The sequence below is a fragment of the Notamacropus eugenii genome, chromosome X (genome assembly GCF_028372415.1).
Source record: "Notamacropus eugenii isolate mMacEug1 chromosome X, mMacEug1.pri_v2, whole genome shotgun sequence".
NCBI lineage: Eukaryota > Metazoa > Chordata > Mammalia > Diprotodontia > Macropodidae > Notamacropus > Notamacropus eugenii.
In genome coordinates, this window is record NC_092879.1 from 12,557,679 (window position 1) to 12,568,468 (window position 10,790).

Here is a 10,790-nt window from a genome sequence, read left to right on the forward strand (position 1 = left end):
AGTTACTTCTAATACCATGTAGACTATTTGGGAAAATTGATGAAGGAGTTCAACCAGTTTCCTTTTATGATATAAATACGGTTCTGATACCTAAACCGGGAAGAGCCAAAGCAGAGAAAGAAAATTATAGATGAATTTCCCTAATGAATGTAGAGGCAAAAATTTTAAATGAAAGTAGCAAAAAGATTACATCAACTTATCATGAGAATAATACATTACAATCTGGCAGGATTGATACCAGCAATGCATGACTGGTACATATTAGGAAAATTATCAGAATTATTGATCATATCAACAATAATACTAACAGAAAGCATATGACATCTTAATAGATGGAGAAAAAACTTTTGACAAATTACCATACCCATTCCTGTTGAAAACACTGGAGAATAGAGGAATAAAAAAATAAGTAGTAGGGGGCGGAGTCAAGATAGTGGAATAACAGCACCAGCTTTCCAGAGTGCTGCCCCCAGGCCCAGCCAAACGTCCACAAAAAATGGCTCTAAACAAATTCTGAAGTTGCAGGACCCACAGAATAACAAAGTGAAGCAAATCTGCAGCCCAAGACATCCTGGAAGGTAGCCAGGAAGTGTCTATGATGCCAGAGTGGGGGCAGGGAGCAGTCCAGTATGGGTCATGCTGCCACAGAGGGGACCTGAGGAGGATTCAGGGGGAATGAATATCGGGCACCTGTGGCGGTTTCCAGACTTTATGACCCCAAAACGCTGAGGACAAATTGGAAGGTCATTGCAAGAAGCCTGTGGGACCAATGTCGGAGAGTGAAGTGGTCCAGCCCCAGCTGCAGGGGAGTGGAGAGGGACCCAAGGCAGCCACAGCAGAAGCAGTTACAGCAGAAGGAGTGATTATTTCTGGAGCTCTAGGCCCACAGATTGTGGGGGAAATCAAGTGGCTGACAGTACATCCCTGCATCCCAATTGGAAGCAGAGAACTATCTTGACAAAGAGCTCAAAAGTCAAGTAAATGCCTGTGGAAATAAGCAAAAACCAGAAAAAGAATCAGACTACAGACTCTTACTTTGGTGACAAGGAAGATGAAAACATGCAAACAGAAGAAAACAAAGTCAAAGCTCCTCCATCCAAAACCTCCAAGAAAAATATGAATTAGTCTCAAGCCATGAAAGAGCTCAAAAAGGGATTTTGAAAATCAAGTAAGGCAGAGCCAAGATGGTTGAGTAGAAAGACTCACCCACTCAAGGTCTCCACCTATAGCCCATAAAATACGTGTAAAAAAATACCTAAACAAATTCGAGAACAGCAGAGGTCACAAAATGGCAGAGTGAAATAAATTTCCAGCCCAAGACAGCCTGGAAGGTCAACAGGAAATGTCTATGACATCGGGTTCAGAACAGAGCACAGTCCAGCCTTGGGCATGTGGCACAGCATGGACAGGACTAGAGGAGGCCGCAGGGAGCAGAATCCCTGGAAGTAACTGCAATTCTCAGATTACTCAAATGCCAAAGGCAGCTTTAACGGTCAGAGAGAAAGTGCTTTCACCTGGAGAGAAGGGAATGTGGTCTGCCCCGAGGGTGAAAGTGGTTGCTGCTGCAGTGTTCATTTTCAGAGGCCTCAGCCTAAAGCTCCTGGGGGAGTCAAGCAGCTGATCAGGATCTCAGTCCTGAGTGACAGTCCTGGGGTGAGGAGGAGTGCTGGAAGACATGGTGGAGCTGGTAGAGGGTCTGGAGAGGGAATTCTAGTGTATCCTGGGCAGAAAAGCTTGTGATTGCTCCCAGACCAGAGTGCAGATCAGGAGAGCAGGAAGCTCCTGTCCATCGACTGTACCACCTTGGAGGAACTGAGAACTTACAAGTCCCTACAGTATGCTCTTCACTTGACAAAGGACTAAAAAAATCAAGTAACTCGCTGGGAAAATGCCACCAAAAGGGGAAAAATACAAGACTATAGAAGGTTACTTTCTTGGTGAACAGGTATTCTCTTCTATCCTTTCAAATGAGGAAGAAAAGTGCATACCATCGGAGGAAGACATAAAAGTAAAGGCTTTTGCATCCAAAACCTCCAAAATAAATATCCAATGGTCTCAGGACTTGGAAGAGCTCAAAAAGAATTTTGAAAATCAAGTAAGAGAGGTGGAGGAAAAATTGGGAAAAGAAATGAGAGCAATGCAAGAAAATCATGAAAAGGGAGTCAATAGCTTGTTAAAGGAGATAAAAGAATGCTAAAGAAAATAACACCTTTAAAAATAGACTAACTCAAATGGCAAAAGAGGTGCAAAAAGCCACTGAGGAGAAGAATGCTTTAAAAAGCAGAATTAGCCAAATGGAAAAGGAGGTTCAAAAGCTCACTGAAGAAAGTAGTTCTTTAAAAATTAGAATGTAGCAGATGGAAGCTAATGACTTTATGAGAAAACAAGAAATTACAAAACAAAACCAAAAGAATGAAAAAGTAGAAGACCATGTGAAATATCTCATTGGAGCAACAACCGACCTGGAAAACAGATCCAACAGAGACAATTTAAAGATTATGAGACTACCTGAAAAGCATGATCAAAAAAAGAGCCTATACATCATCTTTCATGAAATTATCAAGAAAAACTGCCCTGATATTCTAGAATCAGAAGGTAAAATAAATATTGAAAGAATCCACCAATCACCTCCTGAAAGGGACTCAAAAAGAAAAAACTCCTAGGAATATTGTAGCCAAATTCCAGAGTTCCCAGGTCAAGGAGAAAATATTGCAAGGAGTCAAAAAGAAACAATTCGACTATTGTTGAAATGCAATCAGGATAACGCGAGATCTAGCAGCTTCTAAATCAGGGGATTGAAGGGCTTGGGATATGATATTGCAGAAGTCAAAGGAAGTAGGATTAAAACCAAGAATCACCTACTCAGCAAAACTAAGCTGAAAACTAAATATTTTTTTGGGGGGAGGGGATGGTCATTCAATGAAATAGAGGACTTTCAAGCATTCTTGATAAAAAAGACCAGAGCTGAATAGAAAATTTGACTTTCAAATAGAAGTATCAAGAAAAGCATGAAAAGGAAACAGGATAAGAAAAATCATAAGGGACTTACTAAAGCTGAATTGTTTACATTCCTACATGGAAACATAATATTTGTAACTCCTGAAACTTTTCTCAGTATTTGGTGAGTGGGAGGGTTTAGATAGATAGATAGACAGACAGCACAGGGTGAGTTGAATAGGAAAGGATGATATCTAAAAAATAAAATTTAGGGATAAGAGAGAATATATTGGGAGGGGAAAGGGAGAAATGGAATGCGGCAAATTATTTCTCAGAAGAGGCAAGAAAAAGCTTTTTCTTTTCTTTTTTTTTTTTTTTTTGGTTTTGTTTTTTAAATAAGATCAAAGTCTAACACTGAGAAAACAGGAGATGACGTCCAACCCTTTTGCTTGACAATAGCTTTGCGGATGTTTTCCTGTCTGTGGTGGGTTTTTTGTGTTTTGTTTGTTTGTTTGTTTGAAATTCCTTTTTTTCTCTTCTAGGGGCTGATACTTCTCTCCATCCTCTCGTTCTTTGTGGTTTTGCTTTTATTAGATGTCACTATCCCAGTTCACTTCCATGCCCCTTACACACAGGTAAAATATTCCTTCAAAGGGGCGAAGAGATCACAGGATCACAGGAACACTCTATGACCGGCCTAGCAGTCTTTACCTTGCCAAACAGCTCATGTTGGAGACATCCGTATAATGGACTGGGAAGCCAAAGACCCTCTCCATTTCAGTGCACCATAAGATGTCCCCTTTCTCATTCATGAAGATGGGAAAATGCTGGTCTTTGCCCTGCTTGATGGAGTCTGACCTAGTTGTAATGGTCCTCACTTTGCTGAGCTTTGCTATCCTGCCATGCTCCAAACACTCCTGAAGCTCCAAGTTATCATTCACCATCGATGCAAATGGGCTGTTCATACCGGAAAGGTTACCCCAGAATTAGCAAGCCCTGTGTGCTGCTGACACTTCTTTGGCACCAATTATCACAGGGTTGGACTCTAGAAGGCATGAGATGTCCCGCTTATCACTGACGCCCATGGCCACCACGTTTTCAAAGAACCAGAAGAAGGGGCGGTCATCACCCTCCTTGGGTCGGGCTTCGGGGAGAAGGTGGTAGAACTCAAAGAAGAGCTGTCCAGTGCCCTCATAGAGACCCTTCTCAGTAAGGTTCACAATAGAAAGGTCATTTCAGAGACCAATCACCAAATCGAAAGGCCCCATTCCTGTATGTGCTTCTGTGTGACATTGTGGATGTCCACCATGTAAGTAATCTTCCCTTGGTGCCTCACCATGCCCACAGTGATGGAGTCCTCACACACCTCTGAGGCAATGTAGCGGTCTACCTGGATCCCCAGGTTCTTCAGCACCAACATATATCAATTAGCAATTACTATGAGGATAAAAAAGAGAGTCTTAAAAGTGCCTTCAGAAATATGTGATTGGCTTGGGACATGAAGAGGTAGGGCAGCCAAAGACAAAGTGGGCTAAAAACCTTATCTCCTGAGGAAACTCTTATGGAAACCGATGATGGAAATTTTAGACATATGCCCTCCTAGATGAGGATGCTTATCTTCCATTTATATTTTGACATGTACAAGTAGTGTCCTCTTCTCTTTATTGATCTATACGTATGAGCATTACTGTGCTCTGTCTGTGGATTGAAAGTATGAATACTCTCCTATACTCCTTGGTTATTCGTATCGAAGTGCTCAGGTGTCCTCTCTATAAATGAATCAATATATATGATTTCCCCTGTATACTCTCTTCAGTCACATATACATGAGCAATCACGTATTCGGCATAGTGTCTCTGACTCGTATTTAGGATTATTTATATGTTTTCTCTTTACGTTCACATGGATGAACCCTCATATAGTATTTCTATATTCTTAAATCATGTACTTAAATCATGAGTATGCATTGTTCTTCTTCTACGTACAAGTACTCTTATTCTCTATGAATCCTGATATACCTTGTGTGCTCACGGACAGGACTCTTCATATGTTTTGTCAAAAGGAAAGAAGGATGCAATACTTTTAGGAATATAGAGAGGACATAGGAGAATTCTTAAGGTGAATATGCGGAGAGGATTTACACATATGTATTCGAGAATCCAGAGAATATGACTGGCCATACAAATGAAAAAGAGTGAATTTGTGAGTACATATAAAGTAGGAATAGAGAAAATGGTTATTAATGTTTTAGAGGCAATATAATTAATAAATAATATAAATAAATTTATAGATAGCATAAATAAGCACTGAAACCTAGGAATGAAGAGAAAGAAGGTGATTCTTATATTCACAAATACATACTCTGTCTTTACATATATGAGTTGTCATGTTCTCTGTATATTCTTTGACATAAATCGTTTTCGTCCTTCTTTGCCAAAGAAGATCATGCCATTAGAGTAACGATGACATGACTTGCACTTGACTTTGTTTTGAGTGAGTGAGGGCTGTGCAGGTCACTAGCTTCACTTCTCCAGAGCCATCTGAATCCAGTGACTTGATATTCCTCAGGATGACTGGAGATGACCCAGGATGCACTGGGAGACCTTGGGCCCTTTAGGCCCAAGTCTTTGCAGGTACTCACTTAGGGTGTGGCAATGCCTATTCGTTGAATAGAACTGTTTAAGAAGTAGCCAGGGCCCCTTTAATGAGGCAAAGAAAAAGAAAGACATCAGGTTGGGTGGGAAACAGCCACAGTTACTGTTGGTAGTCACTCTAAAGCTAGGAGGGTGTAGAGGAACCCTTAGGCAGGGGACCATTGGAGTCCCCGGTTCAGAGTGCAGTACAATATGAATTTATTGGAGACTGTAATGATATGTGAGAATACGTGTGAATGAATATAGAAAGAAAATATTAGTTCTTTCATATATATGTATACACACATATACACATTCTATTATGAAGAGAATCATATCGTACTCATGAAGTGTAATAGAGAGAGAGAATCGAAAGTTACTGCCTTATAGGAACATATAGGGGGAAATTTTGAGCTCTCATGGATAAGGATACAGGAAGTCCAATGGTTTGAAGAGGGAGAAAGAGGGACGTTTGGAGGAACAGCAGAGGGTCGTAGGGCATTAATCCTGGTCCCAGGGTCCTCTCTCTAGCTCCCCAAGTGACCACAGTTGAGAAACCTGCTCTAGACACCTGTAGCGGTAGTGGGGAGGGGAAATTGAACCTTAGAGAGTGTAGGGTGGAGGGACTCTGACTCTAGGTAGAGGAGTGAGTGGGGTGCCTGTTGGGGGCCAGTCGAACGACAGGAGGCTGTGGTGGGAAAAGAACTTCTGAGTCCCCAGGGCTCAGTGAGAGCTCCCAACCCCAGCGGGCCTTGGCTGGTGTTTTCCTGAGGACCCCGAGGACTGGGAGTCAACATCTGTGAAAAAGATGCCAAGTGATGAGCCTACAGCCCATAAAAGCTCGGGGTCCTGAGCATGGGAGACAAATGGCCAGGAAACATAAGCCCCAGAGCCCAGGACTCCTGCCCATGCTAGGAAATCAGTCCAGAACTGGTCCCTATTGGATATTACCCTTCCACTCCTCTCCCCTCCCCACCCCCAGTCCAGGATGAACCATGGGTTTTATTCTAATCTTTGAAGTTAGATTAATCTTCCTGACTGATGGCTCCCAAAAGGGAAAGGATAAGACTAACAGTTTTCTCAGTGGTGGCAAATAATAGATATTGGGATGAGGCGTTTAGGGGAATAAGGTCATGTTGTGAAAGTGTGAATGGGCTTCCGGTTTTGAATAGAATGGAAGGTTAAAAGAGACCCCAGAGGTCATCTGGTCCAACCTCCTCATCTGAGAAAAGAGTAACTTTTCAAGAGGAAGGAAAAGACATGGCCAAGACCACAGAACCAGAGAGGGGCAGATCTAGACCTTAAGCCTGAGTCTCTTTTGCCTACCAGGCTAACTGGCTTCTGTCATTTCCTCCTCTGACATCTAAGCTTCATGAGTCAATTACTTCTGAGAAGGCACTTGCTAGGAGCCAGGGGACAGGTTCCTCATAGAGGTAGGGGTTCTGGGAATATTCAGTTATGACTGTGTGGTTAAGTGAAGGACAAACCAACCACTCCTTCACCCACCAACTTTGGGCAAGCATGATGTGTATTAAGCAGTGTGAGACTGAGCAAATTTCATGCTTTCCCTGAATGGGTTTCTTCCATATATGAAATGAGGCAGATGTCTCCTAGCGGCTTCCCTCAGAGCCTTAACTGAATATTTTCCAGTTGCTGGGAGGTGTTAGTCTGCGTCAGGTGACTGTTTCCTGCCTGCAGAGACCTCCTGGTTAATGGTGGAAAAGGTGCCTTGGACATGCTGAATATGGTAGCACACCCAGAAATACTAAATATTTACATACTCTCCCATATTTACACATACTATCACACACATGTGTGTGTGCACCTCTGGTACAATAATTTCAAACAAAAATATTTGATCTCTATAAATCGGTAATCATGGTGAGGAGACAAACCGGAGTCTAAAATGAGCCTTCAGAAACATCTGATTGACTTGGAAGGGCAAAATTTGGTCAGACAAAGGCAAAACAAGGTTATTTTCTAAGGAAAATCTCATGGAAAAGGATGGAATATTTAGACATATCTCATCTTAGATAAGCATTCCTATTTTACATGTTTATTTGTATGAGTAATCACCTCTTCTCTCACTACATCGATTCATTTGAGTCCTGGTATGTTCTCTTTATGTATTCCTCCATAGTCCCTTGATGTTCATATAGTAATACTCGTATATCTTCTCTACAGATATACATGGATTCTTTCATACACTCTCAATTGGTCGATAGATCTATCTCTAAGTTAACAATCATGCATTCAGTGCATATAAATGTAGTATCTGTTCTTTTTAGATTCCTTTATATGATTATTCATCTATTTTTCTATATGTTTGCATTATATGAGCATTATATAGTCTTTCTATATTCTTAAATGAGTACTTTATGAGTACCAATTCAATTTATTGAATATACCTTATTCTCTGTCTACATTCCTATATAGAATTACTGATATACTCTGTGTGTAAATAGACAAGAACTTTTCCTATATTCTCTTGAAGGGACAGAAACAGAGGAACACTTTTGAGAATATAGAAAGAATATAGGATATAGGAGAATTAAAATTCTCCTAATAAAACTAATAAATAAAATTTTGAAATAAATAAAATTCAAAAAATAAAATTAAAATAGAAACTGAATGTATACAGGCATAAGTGTGTATACATACATACATATATATATATAATATATATATATATATATATATATAGAGAGAGAGAGAGAGAGAGAGAGAGAGAGAGAGAGAATATGGATACTCATAGACATGACTAGAGAGTGAATATGTGAGTGCTCATATACTTAGGAGAAAAAAGCATGGTTACTAATTTTCTTGAGACAAAATATGTTAATATAAATGAATTTATAGAAAATATAAGCTATTTTATGCACATACTAATGAAGAGAAAGAACTTCAGTACTTAATAGCATGAATATATTCTTTTTACTCATACATGTGAGTTCTAATATATTATCTACACATTCATTTACATAAGTATGGAATTATATTTCATAATATTTCATAATATTTCAGTAGGCATATATAAGTATATATAGATCAAGAAAGTATATATGTATATATAAATGAAATACGAGTCTTTCATATATATATATATGATGTAATCATGCACACAGACACTCCCATATATACCATTATAAAGAGAATCAACCAGCACTGGTAAAGAGGGATAGAGAGACAGAATGGTAGGTTACCACTCCCTTACATGAATATACAGAGGAAAGATTTAAGCATTCATGAGTAAGAATATCAAGGCCCAGTGGTTTTGAAGAAAGGGAGGTAGATAACCTTCTGGACAGGCACAAAGGATTGTTGAGTGTCAGTCTTGTCTCTGTGGGTTCCTTTCCTTCCATGCCCTGCTCCCTGAATGACAAGTCAGGTAAACCCACCGGCTGCTCGAGCCAAGTGGGCAGCGATGAGGGAGTGAGGGGAAATCGGGAGAAGGTCTTATGGGGTGGTGTAAATGAGCCCTAGGGGGTGGGGGAGAAAGGGATGCTGACTACAGGTCCTGTGAGTGGGATGCCTGAAGAGAGCAAAGGAAGGGAGGGGAGGGCTTGGAGGAAGGGGATTCCTGACTGACAAAGGTCAGAGCTGACGTCATCATCCTTGGAGCTCAGCAGAAGGGTCCACTTTGCCCAGGCTCAGCTGTGCTTGGCTGGTGACTCGTTGAAGACTGTGAGAGCTGGGAGTGGATACCAAAGGGACGAAAGATGCCCACAGACCAGCTCAGAGACCATCTGAGGCTCAGTCTCCTGAAGATGGGAGTCTAGGGGCCAGGAAGCATAAGCCTCAGAGCACAGGACTGCTGTCCATGGTAGGTAAACGGTCCACAAGGAGTCCTTAAAGGACTCTGGCTTTACACTCCCTTGGATATTTAGGTTTGACAGTCCCTGTGACATGGGGAAAGGGCACCTGTGGTTCAAGAGGCTGTTCCAGGAAGAACCATTGGTTTTATTCCAATCTTTAGGGTTAGAATAAGGGCAGAACTTGCTGATTTGGGGCTGCTCAAAGAAAAAGCGTTAGATTAACAGGATTTTGTCAGAAGGAATAGGGGACAAGAGGGGATATGTAGTACTAAGGAGCAGGGGAGTATGATCATGAGGGGAGAGTCTGAATGGGCTTGTAAGTTTGAATAGGATGGAGGCCTAAAAGAGACCTCAGAGATCTTCTGGTCCCACCTCCCATTTTGAGGAAAAGCGTAACAGAGGTCCAGAGGAGAGCAGGGACATGGTCAAGGGCACAGAACCAGGAGGAAATAGACCTAGACCTTGAGCCTGGGTCTCTCTTGTCTTCCAGGATAGCTGGCTTCCATCCTGGCCTCTTCCTTTTCTGATTGCCAAGGTTCATGGGTGGAAGATCAGTATAGGAGAAAGGAAGAGAAGGGAAGGAAAGGAAAGGAGCCAGTAAAACCCAAGTCAACTGGTCATCTTTTGGCCATCCAAATTTACAGTTCTTTGGAGAGGAGACGAGTTCTACTGGTTCCTTTTGTTTCCTTTCTTTTCCTTTCCCTTCCCTTCTCTTCCCCTTCTCCTTTTCTGTCCTGTCCTGTCCTCTCCCCAGACCTTAAACCTACTGCACTCTGAAACTGGGACACCAATGGGCCTCTGCCTAAGGACTCCTCTTGACCCTCCTAGCTTTAGAGTGTTTATCAATAGTAACTGTTTCTGTTTCCCACCCAGCCTGACGTCTTTCTTTTTCTTGGCCTCATTAAAGGGGCCATGCCCTGGCTACTTCTTAAACAGATCCCTTCAATGAATGGGCGTTGCCTCTTATCAAATCCTATGCCTTCACTGAATGGTTTGATTCTATTTGTGAAATCAGGGTGATGACTCTGACCTGCTTCAGTGACAGTCCTACTTGAACATTTTCCTGAGGCTGGAAGCATAAGCAAGGTCCCTTTTCCCTGCCCTCAGAGAACTCCCAGACTGGGATAGATTGACTATCTTGGGAAAATAAGTGCCTTGGGCATGCCATAAATGCTAGCAATAGCAAAGCCTTGGCCAAAGAAAGCAAGCCTTGGAGAGGTAGGGATCAAGAATTCTTGGGGGAGGTGGACTGAGTGGCAGTTGACCTTTCACTGAGGGAAAGGAAGGTGAAGGTTATCAACAGAACAGAGGTAGAAATTTCCAGTCATGCAAAGGAACCTTCTTTGGCTTCAGTAGGATCCTGTTGGTTATGGGTTAGAACAGAGCACGAATAGAACAGACAAAA

The 10,790-nt window shown here is 41.6% G+C and overlaps 1 pseudogene; it reads right to left on the reverse strand.

Annotated features, from left to right (window-relative positions):
- Window positions 1-3,499: 3,499 nt before the first annotated feature.
- Window positions 3,500-4,438, reverse strand: LOC140515622 (DNA (cytosine-5)-methyltransferase 3A pseudogene; annotated as a pseudogene).
- Between the last annotated feature and the right edge of the window lie 6,352 nt (window positions 4,439-10,790).